Source organism: Phocoena sinus, chromosome 10 (genome assembly GCF_008692025.1).
Source record: "Phocoena sinus isolate mPhoSin1 chromosome 10, mPhoSin1.pri, whole genome shotgun sequence".
Taxonomy (NCBI): domain Eukaryota; kingdom Metazoa; phylum Chordata; class Mammalia; order Artiodactyla; family Phocoenidae; genus Phocoena; species Phocoena sinus.
The window spans coordinates 75,968,737-75,993,343 of record NC_045772.1 but is presented as its reverse complement, the minus strand read 5'-3'; the positions used below and the strand labels follow the sequence as shown (position 1 = coordinate 75,993,343).

Below are 24,607 nucleotides of genomic sequence, written 5' to 3'. Positions count from 1 at the left end.
CCTTTTTCCAGTTTCCAACTCATAAAGATAATATGTTAATTCTATTTCAGAAAATTTTTTGCAAGTTGTTTTATTTACAATGCCAAGTCACTAAACTAAATCTAACTGGACAATAAACTAGGCAGAAATTGCTTTACAAAAAGAGGGAAAGCCCAAAATGCCACTTTCTATAGAGAACCTACAGTTCAATTTTATTCAGAGCAAAGAAAAAAGAACTTTTGGCCATACTAGAAGAAACTGAGACATAAGTTTGGAATCTGTACTGAAACTACACATGTAATGAGGGCAACATTCTGCTAATACAACGGATTTGCTGCTGCATTAGACTGTTTTTCTAATATTAACAATTATAAACAAAGCAGTTCAACTAGTATTTGGAACAATCTTTACAGTGTTACAGCATCAAACACAAAATTTCACTTCTCCTCCCACCACTAGTTCTCTTTGCGTACCTGGGCTTCCTCTTCTTCAGTAAAATCATTTTTGATATTGAATGTCTTTCGAATCTCCTCAGGAGTTTTCCCCTTGATCATATTGGCAACAGTCTTGCAGGTAACATCAAGCAAACCTTTGATGTCTAAGTAGTTTGCTACCAGTATAAGCTCAAAAATATTCCTTGGTCAACTTTCAGGAGGAGGATCATCCTTGTGGTGAGTGCACCACTGAATGACCTTTTTTTTTTTTTTTTTGCAGTATGTGGGCCTCTCACTGTTGTGGCCTCTCCCATTGCGGAGCACAGGCTCCGGATGCGCAGGCTCAGTGGCCATGGCTCACGGGCCCATCTGCTCCGCGGCATGTGGGATCTTCCTGGACTGGGGCATGAACCCGTGTCCCCTGCATCGGCAGGCGGACTCTCAACAACTGCGCCACCAGGGAAGCCCACTGCGCCACCAGGGAAGCCCTGAATGACCTTTTTTTTAATATTGCTGCATTAACATTTGTCAAGCAGACTCGATCATCATCTCCTTCATCATCCATTCCCAAGTCTTCCAAAATGGTCTTAATAGTCACAGATTGTTTTGCAATTTCAACATCAACTTCAAATATCTCTTCACCAGAACTCTGCAACTTAATTGAAGGCGTGGTGTTAGGACTCAAGGAGATGGCGGGCCAGAGGCTGATGAGAGCAGGGCAGCATCTGCAAAAAGAAAAACAGAAAAGCGGAGAACAAGGCCAACACCCTGCATAGTTTTTAATAGGTTTTTTTTTTTTTTTTTTTTTTTTTTGGTGATGAGTTCCTTGTACATTTTGGATATTAACCCCTTATCGGTCTTTCATTTGCAAATATTTTCTCCCATTCAGTTGATTGTCTTTTTGTTTTGTCAGTGGTTTCCTTTGTTATGCAAAAGCTTTTAAGTTTAATTAGGTCCCATTGGTTTATTTATTTATTTATTTTGTGATACGCAGGCCTCTCACTGCTGTGGCCTCTCCCGTTCCGGAGCACAGGCTCCGGACGCACAGGTTCAGCGGCCATGGCTCACGGGCCCAGCCGCTCCGCGGCATGTGTGATCTTCCCGGACTGGGGCATGAACCTGTGTCCCCTGCATCGGCAGGCGGACTCTCAACCACTGCACCACCAGGGAAGTCCCCATTGGTTTATTTTTGCTTTTATTTCCTTTGCTTTAGGAGACATACCCAAAAATATTGCTATGATTTATATCAAAAAATGTTCTGCCTATTTTTTCTTCTAGGAGTTTTATGGCTTCCAGTCTTACATTTAGGTCTTTAACCCGCTTTGAATGTTTTTGAGTATGTTGTGAGAAAATGTTCTCATATCATTCTTTTACAAGTAGCTTTCTAGTTTTCCCAGCACCACTTATTGAAGAGACTGTCTTTTCTCCATTGTATATTCTTGCCTCCTTTGTCAGAGATTAATTGACCATAAGTGCGTGGGTTTATTTCTGGAATCTATTCTGTTCCATTGATCTATGGGGTGTAGCCTGAAGTCAGGAAGCGTGATTTCTTTTGCTCTGCTCTTCTTTTTCCAGATTGTTTTTGCTACTTGGGGTCTTTGTATTTCCATACAAATTTTAGAATTATTTGTTCTAGTTCTGTGAAAAATGCTCTTGGTATTTTCATAAGGATTACATTGAATGTGTAGGTTGCCTTGGGTAGTATGTTCATTTCAGCAATATTAATTCTTCCAGTCTAAGAACACAATATATCTTTCCATCTGTGTTGTCTTTAATTTCTTTCATCAGTGTCTTATAGTTCTCTGAGTACAGGTTTTTACATCCTTAAGTAAGTTTATTCCTAGGTATATTATCCTTTCGATGTGATGGCAGATGAGATTGTTTCCTTAATTTCTGTTTCTGATAGTTCATTGTTAGTGTATAGAAATGCAATAGATATTTGTATGTTAAGTTTGTATCCTGCAACTTCACAGATTTTGTTGCTGAGCTCTAGTAGTTTTCTGATGATGTCTTTAGGATTTTCTATGTGAGGTATCATGTTATCTGCAAACAGTGAAAGTTTTACTTCTTCCTTCTCAACTTGGATTTTTAAAATTTCTTTTTCTTGGCTGACTGCTGTGGCTAGCTCTTCCAATATTATTTTGAATAAAACTGGCAAGAGTGAGCATCCTTGTCTTGTTCCTGATCTTAGAGGAAATGCTTTCAGTTTTTCACCATTGAGAATGATGTTTGCTGTGGGTTTTTTGTATATGGCCTTTATTATATTGAGATGGGTTCCCTTTATGCCCACTTTCTGGAGATTTTTTATCATAAATTGTATTGAATTTTGTCAAAAGCTTTTTCTGCATTTATTGAGATGATCATATGGTTTTTATTTTTTCAATTTGTTAATGTGGTATATCACATTAATTTGTGGATATTGAAAAATTCTTGCACCCCTGAGACAAATCCCACTTGATTGTGGTGTATAATCCTTTTACTGTATTGTTGAATTCAGGTTGCTCTAATATTTTGTTGAGGATTTTTACATCTAGATTCATCAGTGATATTGGCCTGTAATATTCTTTTTCTGTGATATCTTTGTCTGGTTTTGGTATCAGGGTGATGGTGGCCTCATAGAATAAGTTCAGAAATATTCCTTCCTCTGCAATTTTTGGAATAATTTCAGGAAAGGTGCAAACTCTTCTCTAAATATTTGATAGAATTCACCTGTGAAGCCATCAGGTCCTGGACTTTTATTTGTTCAGAGTTTTAAAATTACTGATTCAGTTTCATTACAGGTAATTGGTCAGTTCAAATTTTCTATTTCTTCCTGGCTCAGTCTTGGGAGAGTGTACATTTCTAAGAATTTGTCCATTTCTTCTAGGTTGTCCATATTATTGGTGTATAGTAGTTCATAGTAGTCTCTTATGATCCTTTCTATTTCTGTGGTGTCAGTTGTACCTTCCCCTTTGTCACTTCTGATTTTATTGATTTGGGCCCTCTCCCTTTTTCTTGATGAGTCTGGCTAAAGTTATCATTAAAAAAATCTTTTCAAAGAATTAACTTTTAGTTTCATTGATCTTTTCTACTGAGTTTTTAGTCTTTACTTTATTTATTTGTGCTCTGATCTTTATGATTTCTTTACTTCTACTAAATTTGGGTTTTGTTTGTTCTTCTTTCTCTAGGTGCTTTAGGTGTAAGGTTAGGTTGTTTATTTGAGATTTTTCTTGTTTCCTGAGGTATGCTTATATCTCTACAAACTCCCCTCTTAGCACTGCTTTTTACTGCTTCCCATAGGTTTTGGATTGTTATGTTTTCATTTTCATTTGACTCTAGGTAATTTTTAGTTTCCTCTTTGATTTCTTCAGTGATGCATTGGTTATTTAGTAGCATATTGTTTAGTCTCCAGATGTTTGTCAGCTTTTTTTCAGTTTTTTTTTCTTATTGTTAATTTCTACTGTCATTGTGTTGTGGTTGGAAAAGATGCTTGATATGATTTCACTTTTATTAAATTTACCAAGGCTTGTTTTGTTGCCTAGCATGTGATCTATCCTGGAGAATGTTCCATATGCACTTGAAAATAAAGTGCACTCTGTTGCTTATGGTTGCTCTCTATATATCAATTAATTACATCTGGTCTAATGTGTCATTTAAGGCCAGTAATTCTTTATTGATTTTCTCTCTGGGTGATTTGTCCATTGATGTAAGTTGGAAGTTAAAGTCCTCTACTATTATTATGTTACTGTCAATTTCTTCCTTTACATCAATAAAATTTTCTGTAATACATATATACAATAAGCGTTCCTATGTTTGTTGCATTACTATAGTCTTTGTTTTAAAGTCTATTTTGTCTAAGTATACATAACCTGGCTTTCATTTGTTTCCATTTATATGAAATACCTTTTCCATCCTCTCACTTCCAGTCTGAGTGTGTCTTTAGATCTGAAGTGAGCATCTTGTAGGCAGCATATGTATGGGTCTTGGTTTTATTATCCACTCAGCCACTCTATATCATTTTATTGGAGCATTTAGTCCATTTCCATTTAAAGGAATTACTGATAGGTATGTACTTATTGGTATTTTGTTAATTGTTTTTCAATTTTTAAAAATTATTTTTTGGGGGCTTCCCTGGTGGTGCAGTGGTTGAGAGTCTGTCTGCCGATGCAGGGGACACAGGTTCGTGCCCCGGTCCGGGAAGATCCCACATGCCACGGAGCGGCTGGGCCCGTGAGCCATGGCCGCTGAGCCTGCGTGTCCGGAGCCTGTGCTCCGCAACGGGAGAGGCCACAACAGTGAGAGGCCCGCGTACCACAAAAAAAAAAAAAAAAAAAAATTATTTTTTGTTCCTTTCTTCTTCTTTGTTCTTCTCTCTTCCCTTGTTATTTGATAACCATGTTTAATTTTACATTTGGATTCCTTTCTCTTTTTTGTGTGTATCTATTTGAGATTTTTGGTTTATGGTTATCATGATATTTATGTAAAGCAATATTTGTAAATCCATGAGTATTTTACATTGATGCTGTTAAGTTCAAGCACATTTTAACAACACTGCATTTTTTACTCCCCTTGCCTCTTTTAATGTTTTTGACATCATGCTTTTCATCTATTTGTTTTTTTTGTTTCTTCTAACTACTTTTTGTGGATATAGGTTATTTTACTATTTTTGTTATTTAATCTTCCTGCTAATTTTGTAAGTGGTTCATCTACTATCTTTACCTTCACCAATGAGATTTTTCCTTTTTAAGTTTTCATATTTCTAGTTGGGATATTTTCCACTTAAAAGAGTCCCTTTAAGATTTCCTGTAGAGATGGTAAGATAGTAGTGAACTCTTTTAGATTTTGCTTGTCTGTAAAACTGTTTATATTTCCTTCAAATCTGAATGATATCCTTGTCAGGTAGTGTATTATTTGTTGTAGGTTTTTCTCTTTCATTACTTTAAAATTATTGTACCGTTCCCTTTTGGCCTGCAGTGTTTCTGCTGAATATTCAGCTGATTGTCTTACAGGAGTTCCCTTGTATGTAACTTGTTGCTTTTTCCCTTGCTGCTTTTAATATTCTCTCTTTGTCCTTAACTTTTTCCATTTTAATTCAATGCGTCTTGATTTGTCTTCTTTGGGTTGATATTCTTTGTGGCTCTCTGTGCTCCCTTCACCTAGATAACTGCTTCCTTTCTCAGGTTAAAGAGATTTTCAACTATTAAGTCTACAAGTATGTTATCAACCCCTTTCTCTCTTTTCTCATTCAGAGACCCCTATAATGGGAATGTTAGTACATTTAATTTTGTCCTAGAGGTCTTTGAAACTGTCCTCATGTTTTAAAAATTTTTTCTTTCTTCTGATCAACTTGAGTGATTTCTACTACTCTGTCTTCCAGTTCACTTATCCATTTCTTTGTATTATCTAATCAATTGTTGATTCCTTCTAGTGTATTTTTTGAGTTATTATATTCTTCATCTCTGTTTTGTTCTTCTTAATATTTTCTAACTCTCTGTTAATGTTCTCACCCTGTTCGTTCAATCTTCTCCTGAGTTTATTCAGCATCTTTTTGATCATTAGCTTTAACTATTTTTGGACAAATTGCTTATCTCCATTTGGCTTAGTTCTTCTGGTGTTTTGTATTCTTCCTTCATTAAAAATTTTTTCTCTGTCACTCCATTTGGCCTGATTATCTATTTTTATTTTATATATTAGGTAGGTCAGTTGCATTTCCTGATCTTGGAGAAGTGACCTTATGTAGGAGACATTCTGTAGGTTCCAGCAGCACACTCCCCTCTGTTCACCAGAGCTATATGCTCTAGTGGTGTCTCCTATGTGGGCTGAATGGGCTCTCTGTGGGTCCAACTATTATTGTGGGCACACTGATGAGTGTGACTGGCTCCTGGCCCATTTGGTTGCCAGGTCCTGCTTTATTCAGGGACTGCTGGCTGCTTGTAGGTGGGTCAGCATGCCAGGGGAACTGGCTGAAGTCCTAGAAACCTAGAACTGGTGTTTGTCTGTTGGTGGGCAAGGCCTCTTTCAAAGGCTAGTGCTGAACCACTGGTGGTTGGTGTTAGATCTTTGGGCTGCTGGCTGTGGGTATCAAGGTGTCTCTAGTCTGTTGTCCACCTGCTGGTGGGCCAGCTTAGGGCTCAGGTGGTCCATAGCCTGGTGTCCACCCACTGGTGCATGAGGACAGGTTCCCAAGCTAGTGTTGGCCTTTGGTAGTATTACTGTTTTAACAATATTAATTCTTCTGATTCATGAACACAGGATCCTTTCCATTTATTAATGTCTTATTCAATTTCTTTCATCAATGTTTTTTAGTTTTCAGAGTAGACTTCTTTCAACTCCTTAGTTAAATTTATTACTAAGTATTTTATTATTTTTTATGCAATTGTATACGGGATCAATTTCTTTTAGTCTTTTTCTGAAAATTCTTTGTTTATGTATAAAAATGCTACTGTTTTTCTGTAGGTTAATTTTGCATCCTGCAACTTTAATGAATTCATTGATTAAATCTAACAGTTCTTTGCTTGAGTTTTTAGTATTTTCTCTATATAAAATCTTTATCAGCAAATAGAGACAATTTTACTTCTTCTTTTCCAATTCTGATTCTTTAAATTTCTTTTCATTGCCTGATTGCCCTACCTAGGACTTCTACTACTATGTTCAATAGGAGTGGTGAGAGTGGGCACATTTGTCTTTTTTCTGATCTTGGAGGAAAAGCTTTCAACCTTTCATCATTGGGTATGATGTTAGCTATGGGCTTATCATATATGGCCTTTATTATATTGAGGAATGCTCTTTCTATGCCTAATTTGTTAACAGTTTTTATCATGAATGGATGTTGTCAGATGCTTTTTCTACTTCTAGTTAGATGATAATATGGTTCTTTTCTTTCATTCCACTAATGTGATGTATCACATTGATTCATTTGTGTATGTTGGACCAGCCTTACATCTCAGGGATAAATCACAGTTGATCATGGTGTATGGTCCTTTTACTGTGCTGCTGAATTTGTTTTGCTAGTATTTTACTGAGAAATTTTTACATTTATATTCATCAGGGGTAATGGCTAGTAGTTTCCTTTACTATAATATCCTTTTCTGGTTATGGTATCAGAAAAACGCTGACTTCATAAAATGAAATTGGGAATGTTTCCTCCTCTTTGATTTTTTTTAACAGTTTGAGAAGAATTGGTGTTATTTCTTCTTTAAATGTTTGATAAAATTACCAGTGAAGCCATCTGGTCCTGGGATTTTTTTTGCTGGTAGATTTTTGATTACTGATTCAATCTCCTTATTAGTAATTAGTCTCTTCAGATTTTTTATTTCTTCCTGATTCAGTAAGAAATTTCTGAATTTCTTCAGTCAGTAAGTTGTATGTGACTCAGAATTTTTCCATTTCATCTAGGTTGTCCAGTTTCTTGGTGTATAGTTTTTCATTCATTCTAATTTTTAAAAAGGTTTTAGATATTAGGTTTATATTGTTTGATTTCCCTTTGAATTCTCCTTTAAAAATCTCCATATTTTAAGTGGAATAACATATAAGTAATCACAATTTTCTAGTGAGTTTTAAAACATTGCTGAGTAAAATTTCAGTTACCTTCTCTGATGCTTTATCACCTGGAAGACAAGAAACAACTGTTTCTGATATAGTGAAGACAATATTCAATCTAATCTTCTGTCTAGGAATATCTCTATCCAAAAGAAAGCAGTTTAGCTGCTTTGAGAGTTTTTGGAGGGCTATAGTTAGTTCTTGTGTATGTGCCTGTGAGGATGTGGAACTTAGGAGGCAAGAAAGGTCAATCAATGGCAAACCTAAAATGCTGGTCATAAACAGCAATACTTAGCTCCTTCTCTCTTATAAATCTAAGGAAGCAACCAAGAGAAGAAATAGAGAAACATGTGAGGCAAAAAAACCACAGGATATTTTAGAATTGGAAAAAACTTGCTGAAATGTTTTACTTGACAGGTATCCAAGGCCATGGTACTAGAAAATTGGCAGGTACAACAACTTTATGATATAGGTATAATTTTTTTTTAATTTTAAATTTATTTTTGGCTGCATTGGATCTTTGTTCCTGCATGTTGGTTTTCTCTAGTTGTGATGAGCAGGGGTTACTCTTCATTGCAGTGCACGGGCTTCTTATTGTGATGGCTTCTCTTGTTGTGGAACATGGGCTCTAAGCAAGTGGGCTTCAGTAGTTGCAGAGCGTGGGCTCAATAGTTGTGGCTCATGGACTCTTGAGCACAGTCTCAGTAGTTGTGGCTCTTGGGCTTAGTTGCTTCACAGCATGTGGGATCTTCCTGGACCAGGGATTGAACTCATGTCCCCTGCATTGGCAGGCAGATTATTAACCACTGGGCCACCAGGGAAGTCCCTATATAGGTATAATATTTATATCAAATTTATGAATGATGAAATTGAAGTAATTCAGACGGAAAGTGGTAGATCTAGAATTTCAACCTAGATTTGGTTGGATTCAGGGTCTGTATTTTAGTCTCTGTGCTATCTCATACACATCTACCTATGAGGTCCTTTCTTATATTGGTTCAGTTTTTTTGTTCATAATGAATGACTGCATTTATTCCACTGTGTTTTGCTTATATTCTCTAAAAGAGTTAGGTGGTTTTAGTGTAAGGAAGAGACACTCCTTTAAGTTTGAAAGACTAGGATTAAACTTGTGCTTTTCCCCTCTAGAGAATTTTACAACATTCAGTGCATCCTGGGAGACAGAACAGGCAAAGAAAAAAAGGGCCTGGGAGTCAGGGAAGGATATAGAAGGGCCAAGCTGAGGGTCCTACAAAAACTGGGAAAAAGATGTGGGGAAAAATGACCAAAGGATACTTCTAGCAAATTAATATCCTGAAAATAATGTTAATCATACTTTAAAATTGGAAAATAATGTTGGTAAAGTAGGTAAGTCAGATGAGTGGCTGAGTAAAAATGATCCTACTATGAAATAAAAAAGGACTCATTGATTTTGCCAAGGCCTGGCTTGACATTTTGAACATTTCATATATCTTTATATAATGAATAGGCAGGAAGAGAAAAGAAAGTGGGAGATCCTACATAAAGCACATTGCAGAGGATATATTTATTTCAAAATACATATATATTATATCTACACAATTTCACCTATTCAGAACTTAAATTTTACTGAATACCTATTCTGTGCCAAGCCTTGCATAAGATATTACATATCAATAGATGACAAATACATCAATCCTAACCTCAACTTACTGCCCAGTAGTGGAAACAGACAATTAAGCCGACATTTGCAATATAATTTGTAAATAATAGGACAATAGAATTTTTAAAAAACTTTCTTCACTTCCCAGATATTTAACTAACTAATTAATTATGGAAGTATAATTTATTTACATGATATATTATTTTCAGGTATACAACATACTGATTCAATATTTTAATAGATTATACTCCTTTTAAAGGTATTACAAAATAATCACTATATTCCCTGTGCTGTACTATATTTCCTGTTGCTTATTTATTTTATACATAGTAGTTTGTACCTCTTAATCATCAACCCCTATCTTGCTTTTCCACCCCTTCCCTGTCCCCACTGGCACCCAGCCTTTTTTCTCTATATCTCTGAGTCTGTTTCTGTTTTTTTTATATACATTTGTTTTATTTTTTAATATTCTACATGCAAGTTATGACAGACTATTTGTCTTTCTCTGTCTGACTTATTTCACTAAGCATAATACCCTCAGATCCATCCAAGATTTTATTATTTTTTATGACTGAGTAATATTTCATTATATATATACAACTTCTTTATCCATTCTTCTACTGATGTGCACTTAAGTTGCTTCCAAATCTTGGCTATTGTAAATGATGTTGCAGTGAACATGAGGAGCATATATCTTTTTGGATTACTGTTTTCATTTTCTTTGGATAAATACATAGGAGTGAAATTACTGGATCACATGGTAGGTCTATTTTTGATATTTTTAGGAACCTCCATACTGATTTCCATAGTGGCTACACCAATTTACATTCCAACCAACAGTGTATGAGGGTTCCCTTTTCTCCACATCCTGGCCTACGTGTTTTTTCTCCTATTTTAGATGATAGCCATTCTGAGAGGTATGAGGTGATCTCTCATTGGTTTTGATTTGCATTTCTCTGGTGATTACCTATGTTGAGCATCTTTTCATGTGCCTATTGACCATCTGTATATTTTCTTTGGAAAAATATCTATCAGGTCTTCTCCCCATTTTTTAATTGAGTTTTTTTTTGATGTTGAGTTGTATGAGCTATTTATATATTTTGGATATTAACCCCTTATCAGTTATATAATTTGCAAATATTTTCTCCCATTCAGTATGTTGTCTTTCATCTTGTTGATTGTTCCTTTTGTTGTGCAAAAGCTTTTAAGTTTAATTAGGTGCTATTTGTTTATTTTTGCTTTTGTTTCTTTTGCCTTAGGGGACAGACACAAAAATATTGCTACAATTTTGTCAAAGAGTGTTCTGCCTGTGTTCTCTTCTAGGGGTTTTATGTTTTCAGGGCTCACATTTAGATCTTTAATCCATTTTGAGTTTTTTTGTGTATGGTGTGAGAAAATGTTCTATTCTCATTCTTTTACATGTTGCTGTCCAGTTTTCCCAGCACCAATAATTGAAGAGACTGTCTTTTCTCCACTGTATATGCTTACCTCCTTTGTTGTAGATTAATTGGCCACAAATGTGGAGGTTTATTTCTGTTCTCTCTATTCTGTTCCATTGATCTTTGTGCCTGTTTTTGTGCCAATACCATGTTGTTTGGATTACAGCAGATTTGTAGTATAGCCTGAAGTCAGGGAGCATGATACCTCAGCTTTATTCTTTTATATCAAGATTACTTTGGCTATTTGGGGTCTTTTGTGGTTCCATAAAAATTTTAGGATTATTTGTTCTAGTTCTGTAAAAAATGTCATGAGTATTTTGATAGGGAAGGGTTGCATTAAATCTGTAGGTTGCTTTGGGTAATATGGCTATTTTAACAATATTAATTCTTCCAATTCAAGGGTATGGGATATCTTTTCATTTCTTTTTATCCTCTTCAATTTCCTTTATCAATGTTTTATAGTTGTCAGAGTATAGGTTTTTCACTTCCTTGGTTAAGTTTATTTCTAGATATTTTATCTTTCTTGATGTGATTTTAAACAGGGTAGTGTTCTTGCTTTCTCTTTCTGATAGTTCATTATTAGTGTATAGAAAAGCAATAGATTTATGTATATTAATCTTTAATCCTGCAACTTAACTGAATCCATTTATTCTAATAATGTTTTGGTGGAAACTTTTGAGTTTTCTATATATATTATCATGTCATCTACAAATAGTGGCAGTTTAACTTCTTCCATTCCAATTTGGATGACTTTTTTTTTTTCCTTGTCTGATTGCTGTGGCTAGGACTTCCAATACTACGTTAAATAGAAACTTCAAGATTGGGCATCCTTGTCTTGTTTCTGATTTTAGAGGAAGGGCTTTCAGGTTTTCACCATTGAGTATGATGTTAGCTGTGGGTTTCTCATATATGGCCTTTATTATATTGAGATATGTGTTCCCTCTATAACAGCTTTGGTGAGAGTTTTTATCATGAATAGATGTTGAATTTTGTCAAATGCTTTTTCCATATCCATTGAGAGGATCATATAGTTTTTATGCTTCAGTTTATTAACGTGGCATATCACATTGATGGATTTGTGGATATTGAGCCATCTTTACATCCCTGGGATAAATCCTGCTTGTTCATGCTGTATTATCCTTTTTATATATTGTTCAATTCAGATTGCTAATATTTTATTGAGAAAATTTTTTCATCTGTATTCATCAGAGATACTGGCCTATAATTTTCTTTTTTTTGTAGTATCTTTATTTCTTTTTGTTATCTGGGTAATGGTGGCCTCATAGAATGAATTTGGGAATTTTCCATCTTCTTCAATTTTTTTGAATAGTTTGAGAAGGAAAGCTCTTATTTATATGTTTTGTAGAATTCCTCTGTGAAGCCATTCAGTCCTGGACTTTTGTTTGCTGGGAGTTTTTTAAAATTAGAAGTTCATTTTCACCATCCTGATTCAGTCTTGGAAGGTTGTACATTTATAGAAATTTGTCCATGTCTCCTAGGTTGTCTAATTTTTTGGCACGTAACTATAATATTCTCTTATGATTTTTAAAAATCTCTGTGATACTGGTTGTTATTTCTCCTCTTTCATTTCTCATTTTGTTTATTTGGGTCCTCTCTTCTTTTCTTGATGAACCTGGCTAAATGTTTATTAATTTTGTTTATCTTAAAAAAAACAGCTCTTATTTTCACTGTATTTTTCCTATTCATTTTTAATCACTGTTTATTTCCTCTCTAATCTTTATTATTTCCTGCCTTCTGTTGACTTTGAGCTTGTTTGCTCTTCTTTTTCTAATTCCTGTAGATGGTAGGTTAGGTTGTTTATTTGAGATTTTTCTTGTTTCTTGAGTTAGGCCTGTATCGCTATAAACTTCCTTATTAGAAGTTTATCAGATGCTTTTGCTGCATCCCAAAGATTTTGGAAAGTTGTGGGGTTTTGTTTGTTTGTCTGGATGTATTTTCTGATTTCCTTTTTGATTTCTTCATTGACCTGTTGGTTTCTTAGTAGCATATTTTTCAGTGTTCATGTTTGTGCTTTTCCCACTTTTCTTCCTGTAATCGATTTCTAGTTTTATACCATTGTGGTTCAAAAAAAAATGCTTGATATAATTTCTATCCTCTTAAATTTGTTGAGATTTGTTTTGTGGTCTAGCATGAGATTTATCCTGTGTACTTGAAAAGAATGTGTATTCTGCTGTTTTTGGATGGAATATCTATTAAGTCCAACTGGTTTAATGTGTCATTTAAGACCACTTTTTCCTTATTGATTTTCTGTCTGGATTTTCTGTCCACTGATGTAATTGGGATGTTCAAGTCCCTTACTATTATTGTATTATTGTCAAATTTTCCCTTTATGTCTGTTAATATTTGCTTTCTATATTTAGATGATCCTGTATTAGGTGCCTAGATGTTAATGAGTGTTATATTCTCTTCTTGTATTGATCCCTTTATCATTATATAATACCCTTCTTTTTATTTTTGCTATAAACTTTGTTTTAAAGTCTGTGGTCTGAGTATTGCTACCTCTGCTTTCTTGTCATTTCCATTTGCATGAAATATCTTTTTCCAAACCTTCACTTTCAGTCTCTGTGTCTTTTTAGCTCTGAAGTGTCTCTTGTAAGCAGCATATAGGTGAGTCTTGGTTTTCTTTTTTTTTAAATCAAATCAGCCACTCTGTGTTTCAATTGGAGTAGTTAGTCCATTGACATCTAAGTGATTATTGATAGATGTGTACTTATTGCAATTTTATTACTTGTTTTCTGGTTGTTTTTGTAGTTCTTCTCTGTTCTATTCTTGTTTTAGCTTCTTCCCTTATGGTTTGATGTTTTTCTTTAGTGGTGTACTTGTGTTTGTTTCTCTCTAGTTTTTGTGTATTTATTATAGTTTTTTAAAAATAAATTTATTTTATTTATTTATTTTTTGGCTGCATTGGGTCTTCATTGCTGTGAGCAGGCTTTCTCTAGTTGTGGTGAGTAGGGGCTACTCTTCATTGTGGTGCACAGACCTCTCATTGTGGTGGCTTCTCTTGTTGCAGAGCACAGGCTGTAGGCACATGGGCTTCAGTAGTTGTGGCACATGGGCTCAGTAGTTGTGGCTCGTGGGCTCTAGAGCACAGGCTCAGTAGTTGTAGCATACAGACTTAGTTGCTCTGTGGCATGTGAGATCTTCCTGGACCAGGGCTCGAACCAGTGTCCCCTGCATTGGCAGGCAGATTCTTAACCACTGCACCACAAGGGAAGCCCTTATTATAGGTTTTTGATGTGTGGTTATCATGAGGTTCATGTATTTTGACCAATAACAATATCTACTTGTTTTAAACTGATAGTCATTTAAGTTTAAACACATTCTAAAAGATCTCCAATTTTAAGTTCCCTCCCCCACATTTTATGTTTCTGATGTCATATTTTACATCTTCCTGTTTATTCCTATACTAATTATTGTAGTTATAGTTGATTTTAGCTTTTTTTCTTTTAATCTTTGTACTAGCTTAAGAGGTTGATTCTTAGCCTTTTTATATATTTTCACTTTTACCAGTAGATTTTTCCTTTCCTATAGATACTTCTTATTATAACATTTTCATTTCTACTTAGAGAAGACCCTTTACCATTTCTTTTAGAGTAGGTTTAGTATTGATGAACCCTTTAATTTTTGCTTGTCTGAGAAGTTCTTTACCTCTCCTTCAATTCTAAATGATAATCTTGCTGTTTAGAGTTCCTAGGCTGTAGGTTTTTTGCTTTAAGCACTTTGAATATATCATGTCACTCCCTTCTGGTCAGCAAATTTTCTGCATAAAAATCAGCTTACAACCTTATGGGCATTCTCTTATTTATGACTCTTTGTTTTTCTCTAACTGCCTTTAGAATGCTCTCTTTAACTAACTTTTGTCGTTTTAAGTGTGATATGTCTTGGTGTGGGTCTGTTTGGATTCATCTTATTTGGGATTCTGTGTTTTCTGTACTTGAATATCTGTTTTCTTCTTCATGTTTGGGATGTTTCCAGTCATAATTTCATCAAATACATTTTGACCCCCTTATCTCTCTCTTCTTCTTCTGGTACCCTGATAATGTGAATGCTGGTACACTTGATGTTGTCTCAGAGGTCCCTTAAACTATTTTCTTTTTTTTTTTCTGTTCTGATTGGATAATTTCCATTATTCTATCTTTCAGATTACTTATGTGTTCTTTTGTATCTCCTAGTGTGCTGTTACTTCCTTCTAGTGTTTTTTTTTTTTTTTTTTTTTTGCGGTACGCGGGCCTCTCACTGTTGTGGCCTCTCCTGTTGCAGAGCACAGGCTCCGGACGCGCAGGCTCAGCGGCCATGGCTCACAGGCCCAGCCGCTTTGCGGCATGTGGGATCTTCCCAGACCGGGGCACGAACCCGTGTCCCCAGCCTCAGCAGGCGGACTATCAACCACTGAGCCACCAGGGAAGCCCCCTTCTAGTGTGTTTTTCATTTCAGTTGTTGTATTCTTCCATTCTGACTGGTTCTTTTTTATATTTTCTAGTTCTTTGTTAAATTTCTCCATGTGTTCATCTATTCCTCTCCATAATTTAGTTAGCATTCTTATTACTAATGTTCTGAACTCTTTTTCTGGTAAATTATTTATTTCTGTTTCATTAATTGTTTTTTTGGGGGGATTTCTTTTGTTATTTTTATTGAAACAAATTCCTCTGTCTGCTCATTTTGCTTAACTTTCTCTATCTCTATGAAAGTAGGTGAAACAGTTACCTGTTGCTGTTTTGAAGGGCTGTCTTTATATGGGAGTGCCCCTATGCTGTCTGCACACTCCCAGTGGCTTTGGTGGGAGAATTAGATCTGAAATGAGCACAGGCCACATCTTTCCCCAGGGTGTGTTGGCAGCTATCACCTTGGTAGGATGTGGGGCTGGAGATGGAGGGGCAGGGCCAGAGCCACGTGTGACCTGGGGCTTTTCCTCTTCTCAGTGGCCAGCACTACCCTATTGGGGGTGGGGTCCTGTCCCAAGTTTCTGAAGAAGAAGCCCTGAGGCTCATTTCCCAGCTGGCTCTATTCCATTTAAATGTGTGCTCCTTTCCCCATCCCACAGTAGCACCCTTGCCCCAGAGGGGAGCAGAGCTGGAGCAAGAGTGGCTGGTTCATGTGCTCAGGTAGGTCTTGGAGTGGGCTGTGGCAGTCCCAGCAACAGTCAGAAACCTGGACTTCTTCTGGGGTACTGTCTGCATAATCACCAGTAATGGCTGCCCCTGCCTTGGTCAGATGCTGCTCTGGGTCTGAGCCACCTTTGTCCCTCACAGCTGAGCTCTCCTCTCAGTCTCAGCAGCCCTTACCCCAGTGTGCAGCTGTGTTATGAAGCAAGTGGGGCTGGAGCAGGCACTTGCCTTGGGCTGTGGCACGTGCTGGCATGGTTGCAGGAAACTCGTTAACATCCTGTGCACTTTCAATCTGCCCTCTATGCCCTGTTTTGGGATTACGCAAGCATGTACGTGTTCCTCAAGAGCAGAGTCCAGGCTTCCCACAGCCTTCCTGTTAGTCTCAATGGCCCATCAACCAGCCAAGTAGACTTGTGTTCCTTGTGTCAGATCCCAGGGCTGGGGTGCCCAGTATGTGGCTTGAACCACTCACTGCCCAGGGAGGATCTCTTCCTGTGCAATCCCCCTCCTCTTCTGAGTCTCCTTCCAGGGGCACAGGTCCCAACCTGATTATTTCTCTTCCCTTACTACCTGATTCTGTGTGGAACTTTCTTACAGCCTTGGTTGTATAGGAGTCTTTCTGCCAGTCTCCAGTTAGTTTTCAGTGAGAATTTTTCCACATGTAGATGTACTTTTTTTTTTTTTTTTGCGGTATGCCAGCCTCTCACTGTTGTGGCCTCTCCCATTGCGGAGCACAGGCTCCGGACGCGCAGGCTCAATGGCCATGGCTCATGGGCCCAGCCACTCCGCGGCATGTGGGATCCTCCTGGACCGGGGCACAAACCCATGTCCCCTGCAACAGCAGGCGGACTCTCAACCACTGTACCACCAGGGAAGCCCTAGATGTACTTTTGATGTGTTCATGGGGTAAGGTGATTTCCACCACCTCCTACTCCATCATCTTGATCTCTTCCCCAGTAGGACGATAGAACCTTAATACAACAATTTAAGCAAGCAACTCAGCTTGAGGTATCTGGGATAGCATCACAAAAATTTCTTTCAGTTGCATCCTAAAGGATGAAAGGAAGTTTGTCAGGTGAAGAAATGGAGGAAAAGGTATTTCAGGTGAGTGGCACTGCATGAGCAAAGAAACAAAATTATGAAAGGACATGCATGGAAGGTTTGGAGAAGTTAACGTGGCTGTAGTTATAGGACCGAAGGTAGCGGCTACTATTATATTTGCTAGTCATGATGAAATTGTTAACGGCTATAATAACAAGTTAGTTCCATTTATGCTAATACCAGACTGGAATGTAGGTTGAGAAAGTCTGGGTCTAACAGAGTGAGAGAGAAAATTTCTGTATATGATAGAGATTATTAAGATAAATTAAGAGAAGTTTCATATCAGAATGACTGACAATATAACCAAGCTTATTATTTCCAGAGTTTAAGGAAGTCTCTTCAACAAAGAGATAGCTAAATGGATTATTTAACTCTGAGATAGCAGTGGTAAGTCATTTCTTGAAGACCAGATGAAACTTGGAGAAACCAGATGCAAAATATCATAGAATAAACAGAATGAATAAACAGAAAAATTTGTGCAGTACTCTTGAATTTTCTTTTTTCTTTTCTTTGGCCATACCACGTGGCTCGCAGGATCTCAGTTCTCCCACCAGGGATTGAACCTGGGCCACAGAAGTGAAAGGCCAAATCCTAACCACTAGACCACCAGGGAATTCCCATCTTTTTTTCTTTTCTTTTTTTAATAGGGAGAAATCAAGGAGTGAGCAGTCTTCTTGTGCCTGGGTCTGACTGGCTCTGTGGGCAAATCACATGTTTATTAGTATAAATAATATTATTCTATTAACATATATTTATATTATGATAATTAGTGTTAATATAAAGAGTTAATAACAGTACAGTTCACCCTTGAACAATGCAGAGGTTGGGGCACTGACCCCCACACAGTTGAAAATCCAGATATAACCTAGAGTCTGCCTTCCATATCAGTTGTTCCTCCTAATCTGAGGATCTGAATTCTCAGTTTCAACCAAATGTGTATCGTGTAGCACTGTAGTATTACTATTGAAAATAATCCGTGTACAAGTGGGCCTTCACAGTTTGCCCCTGTTTTTCAAGGGTCAACTATATTTAAAAATATAACTTAATAGGATTAAATAAATAGTATTTACTTAATTATATAATTAATATACATGATTAATAATAGTATTCATCATAATCATCATTAAAATGTAAATATTTGATCATGAATGCTCACAGCAGCATTATTCACAGTAGCCAAAGGGTGGAAACAACCCAAATGTCCATCAACTGATGAGTGGATAAACGAAGTGTGGTAAATCCATGCAGTGGAATTTTATTCAATTGTAAAAAGGGTTGAAAAACTGTTATATGCTACAAGATGGTTGAACCTCAAAATCATTACTGTAGGTAAAAGAAACCATACGGAAATGTCATATATAGCATGATTCTTTTTGTTCTTTCTTTCTTTCTTTATTTTTGGGCCACACTACGTGACTTGTGGGATTTTAGTTCCCTAAACAGGGATTGAACCCGTGCCCCCCTGCAGTGCAAATGCAGAGTCTTAACCACTGGCCCACCAGGGAAGTCCCTGTATGACTCTTTTTATATGAAATACCCACAATAAGCAAATCTATAGGGACAGAAAGTAGATTAGTGTTGGTCAGGGGGTAGAGGAGGGGTGACTGGGGAGCTAATGGGTACCCATGTTCTTCTGAGGTGATGAAAATGTTTTGAAGCTAGAGAGAGGTGATGATTACACAGCATTGTGAATACATTTGATGCCACTCAATCGCGCACTTTAAAAAGGTTAATTGTATGTTGTCAGAATTTCACCTCGATTTAAAAAAATGCATGCTTCAGTGCTTACTGCATGCTATGAATTTCTAGTTTACCAAGATCCTGAGACTCTGTAAAGATAGGCAATTTACCATATGTCATACAGGTAAAAAGAGAAAAAAGGAAGATGTACAGCCTTCTCCTTTTCTGGCTTCTCATTCCTGGGCATGACTCTCAAACACAAAAAATTGGGGTAACTCTGAATCTGTGCCTCTTCCACCCATCCCTGCTGCACCAGGTCTCAGCGGAGACAGGTGACAATGATTAGGGGGTATTATTGAAAAGACACTTTCCTTGCCTGAGTGAAGACACTGACCCTCCCTCAAGTGTTTGCTGGACTTTTTGTCATCACTGATACATCAAATATTCCAAAAGACTTGCCTCATCCAGCACAGAGATAATAATTAACCCTGTGACCACAGCTGGCAGAAATGGCTTTCCATCACATTTTTAAAATGCCATTTTCCTCTATGGAGACTGAGAGAGGCAAGGTAATGGAACCAAGGAGCTAATTAGTTCACAATGAAGGGAGACCTCGGTCAAAGGTGATGAGAACTGAAGATTCCTAGCGTCTCCTGCGGAGCTGTCTTGAGAGCCTCTGAAGACACCAGGGGGCAAATCTCTAGCCATCCTCTTGGATTTTCTTTTAAAGAACATGTCTAGGGAAAAGAATATGGCATTTGGAGTCTGAGAATCTGGGGTTTTGAATTCTGGCTCTGTCATTTACTGGCTTTATTGCTGCGGACATCTTACCTCAGGAAGCCTCAACTACTTCATGTGGAAAATGGAAATTTAAGAGGTGCCTTGACATCTACATGTGGAGCAACTCCTACAGAACACCTACTGAACGCAGGCAGAAGACCTCAGACCTCCCAAAGGCAAGAAACTCCCCACGTACCTGGGAAGGGAGAAAGAAAAAAAAAGAAAAAAACAGAGACAAAAGAATAGGGACGGGACCTGCACCAGTGGGAGGGAGCTGTGAAGGAGGAAAGGTTTCCCCACACTAGGAAGCCCCTTGGCAGGCAGAGACTGCGGGTGGCGGAAGGGGGAAGCTTCAGAGCCACGTAGGAGAGCGCAGCAACAGGGGTGTGGAGGGAAAAGCGGACAGATTCCTGCACAGAGGATCGGTGCCGACCGGCACCCACCAGCCTGAGAGGCTTGTCTGCTCACGTGCCAGGGCGGGCGGGGGCTCGGAGCTGAGGCTAGGGCTTCGGTCGGATCCCAGGAGGAGGACTGGTGTTGGTGGCGTGAACACAGCCTGAAGGGGGTTAGTGCACCACGGCTAGCTGGGAGTGTGTCTGGGAAAAGGTCTGGAGCTGCCAAAGAGGCAAGAGACTTTTTCTTGCCTCTTTGTTTCATGGTGCGCAGGGAGACGAGATTCAGAACGCCGCCTAAACTAGCTCCAGAGACGGGCGCGAGCCGCGGCTATCAGCGCGGACCCCAGGGACAGGCATGAGATGCTAAGGCTGCTGCTGCCGCCACCAAGAAGCCTGTGTGCGAGCACAGGTCACTCTCCACACCTCCCCTCCCGGGAGCCTGTGCAGTCCGCCACTGCCAGGGTCCCATGATCCAGGGACAACTTCCCCAGGAGAACGCACGGCGCGCCTCAGGCTGCTGCAACATCCTGTTTGCCTCTGCCGCCGCAGGCTCGCTCCGCATCTGTACGCCCTCCCTACCGCCGGCCTGAGTGAGCCAGAGCCCCTGAATCAGCTGCTACTTTAACACCATCCTTTCTGAGCGGGAACAGACGCCCTCAGGTGACCTAAACGCAGGGGCGGGGCCAAAACCATAGCTGAACCGCAGGAGCTGTGTGAACAAAGAAGAGAAAGGGAAATCTCTCCCAGCAGCCCCAGGAGCAACGGATTAAATCTCCACAATCAACTAGATGTACACTGCATCTGTGGAATACCTGAACAGACAACAAATCATCCCAAATTGAGGCGGTGGACTTTGGGAGCAATGATATATACATATATACATATATATATATATATATATATATATATATATATATATATATATATTTCCCCCTTTTTCTCTTTTTGTCAGTGTGTATGTGTATGCTTCTGTGTGTGATTTTGTCTGTATAGCTTTGCTTTTACCACTTGTCCTAGGGTTCTATCTCTCTTTTTTTTTTTTCTTAGTTTAGTTTTTAGCACTTATCATTGGTGGATTTGTTTTTTGGTTTGTTTGCTTTCTTATTTCTTCCTTTCTTTTTTTAAATTACTTTTTTATTTTTAATAATTATTTTTATTTTAATAACTTCATTTTCTTTTTCTTTCTTTCTTTTTTTCTCCCTTTTATTCTGACCCGTGTGGATGACAGGGTCTTGGTGCTCTGGCCAGGTGTCAGGCTTGTGCCTCTGAGGCAGGATAGCCGAGTTCAGGACATTGGTCCACAAGAGACCGCCCAGCTCTACGTAATATCAAACGGCAAAAATCTCCCAGAGATCACCATCTCAATGACAAGACCCAGCTCCACTCAACGACCAGCAAGCTACAGTGCAGGACAGCCTATGCCAAACAACTAACAAGACAGGCATACGACCCCACCCATTAGCAGAGAGGCTGCCTAAAATCATATAACGTCACAGACACCCCAAAATACTGCACCAGCTGCGGACCTGCCCACCAGAAAGACAGGATCCAGCCTCATCCACCAGAACACAGGCACTAGTCCCCTCCACCAGGAAGCTTACACAACCCACTTAACTAACCTTAGCCACTGAGGGCAGATACCAAAAAGAACAGAAACTACGAACCTGCAGCATGTGAAAAGGAGACCCCCAAAACACTACGTTAAGCAAAATGACAAGACAGAAAAACACACAGCAGATGAAGGAACAAGGTAAAAACCCACCATACCTAACAAATGAAGAGGAAATAGGCAGTCTACCTGAAAAAGAATTCAGAATAATAATCCAAAATCTTGGAAATAGAATGGAGAAAATACAAGAAACGTTTAACAAGGATCTAGAAGAACAAAAGAGCAAAAAAAAAAAAACCAATGATGAACCACAAAATAAATGAAATTAAAAATTCTCTAGAAGGAATCAGTAGCAGAATAACTGATGCAGAAGAATGGATAAGTGACCTGGAAGATAAAAGAGTGGAAATAACTACTGCAGAGCAGAATAAAGGAAAAAATAATGAAAAGAATTAAGGACAGTGTCAGAGAACTCTGGGACAACATTAACTGCACCAACATTCAAATTATAGTGGTCCCAGAAGAAGAAGAGAAAAAGAAAGAGACAGAAAATATTTGAAGAGTTTATAATTGAAAACTTCCCTAATATGGGAAACGAAATAATTAATCAAGTCCAGGAAGTGCAGAGAATCCCATACAGGATAAGTCCCAGGAGAAACATGCCAAGACACATATTAATCAAACTATCAAAAATTAAATACAAAGAAAAAATATTAAAAGCATCAAGGGAAACAAAACAAATAATATACAAGGGAATCCCCATAAGGTTAAGAGCTGACCTTTCAGTAGAAATTCTGCAAGCCAGAAGGGAGTGACAGGACATATTTAAAGTGATGAAAGGGAAAAACGTACAACCAAGATTATTCTACCTAGCAAGGATCTCATTCAGATTTGACAGAGAAATTAAAACCTTTCATTTCAAAAGGTAAGAGAATTCAGCACCACAAAACCAGCTTTACAACAAATGCTAAAGGAACTTCTCTAGGCAGGAAACACAAGAGAAGGAAAAGACCTACAATAACAAACCCAAAGCAATTAAGAAAATGGTAATAGGAACATACATATTGATAATTATCTTAAATGTAAATGGATTAAATGCCCCAACCAAAAGACATAGACTGCTAAATGGATACAAAAACAAGACCCGTATATATGCTGTCTACAAGAGACCCACTTCAGACCTAGGGACACATATGACTAAAAGTGAGGGGATGGAAAAAGATATTCCATGCAAATGGAAATCAAAAGAAAGCTGGAGTGGCAATTTTCATAACAGACAAAATAGACTTTAAAACAAAGACTATTACAATAGACAAAGAAGGATACTACATAATGATCAAGGTATCGATCCAAGAAGAAGATATAACAATTGTAAATATTTATGCACCCAACATAGAGCACCTCAAAACATAAGGCAAATGCTAACAGCCATAAAAGAGGAAATCAACAGTAACACAATAATAGTAGGGGAATTTAACACCTCACTTTCACCAATGGTCAGATCATCCAAAATGAAAATAAACAAGGAAACACAAGATTTAAATGACACATTAGACAAGAAGAACTTAATTGATATTTATAGAATATTCCATCCAAAAACAACAGAATACACTTTCTTCTCAAGTGCTCATGGAACATTCTCCAGGATAGATCATATCTTGGGTCACAAATCAAGTGTTGGTTAATTCAAGAAAATTGAAATCATTATCAACTATGTTTTCTGGCCACAATGCTATGAGACTAGATATCAATTTCAGGAAAAAATCTGTAAAAATACAAACACATGGAAGCTAAACAATACACTACTTAATAACCAAGATCACTGGAAAAATCAAAGAGGAAATCAAAAAATACCTAGAAACAAATGACAATGAAAACACAATGACACAAAAATTATGGAATGCAGCGAAAGCAGTTCTAAGAGGGAAGTTTATAGTAATACAATCGTACCTTAAGAAACAAGAAACATCTCAAATAAACAACCAAACCGTACACCTACAGCAATTAGACAAAGAACAAAAGAAATCCAAAGATTGCAGAAGGAAAGAAATCATAAAAATCAGATCAGAAACAAATGAAAAAGAAATGAAGGAAATGATAGTAAAGATGAATAAAACTAAAAGCTGGTTCTTGGAGAAGATAAACAAAATTGATAAACCATTAGCCAGACTCATCAAGAAAAAAAGGGAGAAGACCCAAATCAGTAGAAATAGAAATGAAAAAGGAGAAGTAACAACTGACACTGCAGAAATACAAAAGATCATGAGAGATTACTACAAGCAACTATATGCCAATAAAATGGACAAACTTGAAGAAATGGAAAAATTCTTAGAAAAGCAAAACCTTCTGAGACTGAACCAGGAAGAAAGGGAAAATATAAACAGACCAATCACAAGCACTGAAATTGAAACTGTGATTAAAAATCTTCCAGCAAACAAAAGCCCAGGACCAGATGGCTTCACAGGCAAATTCTATCAAACATTTAGAGAAGAGCTAACACCTATCCTTCTCAAACTCTTCCAAAATATAGCAGAGGGAGAAATACTCCCAAACTCATTCTATGAGACCACCATCAACCTGATAGCAAAACCAAAGAGGTCACAAAGAAAGAAAACTACAGGCCAATATTACTGATGAACACAGATGCAAAAATCCTCAACAAAACACTAGGAAACAGAATCCAACAGCACATTAAAAGGATCATACACCATGATCAAGTGGGTTTATCCCAGGAATGCAAGGATGCTTCAATATATGCAAATCAATCAATGTGATAAACCATGTTAACAAATTGAAGGAGAAAAAACATATGGTCGTCTCAATAGATACAGAAAAAGTTTTCAACAAAATTCTACACCCATTTAGATAAAAACCCTCCAGAAAATGGGTATAGAGGGAACTTACCTC

General features: G+C 37.6%; 1 pseudogene; it reads right to left on the bottom strand.

Annotated features, from left to right (window-relative positions):
• Positions 1 to 416: 416 nt before the first annotated feature.
• On the bottom strand, positions 417 to 16,388 carry LOC116761199 (annotated as a pseudogene).
• Between the last annotated feature and the right edge of the window lie 8,219 nt (positions 16,389 to 24,607).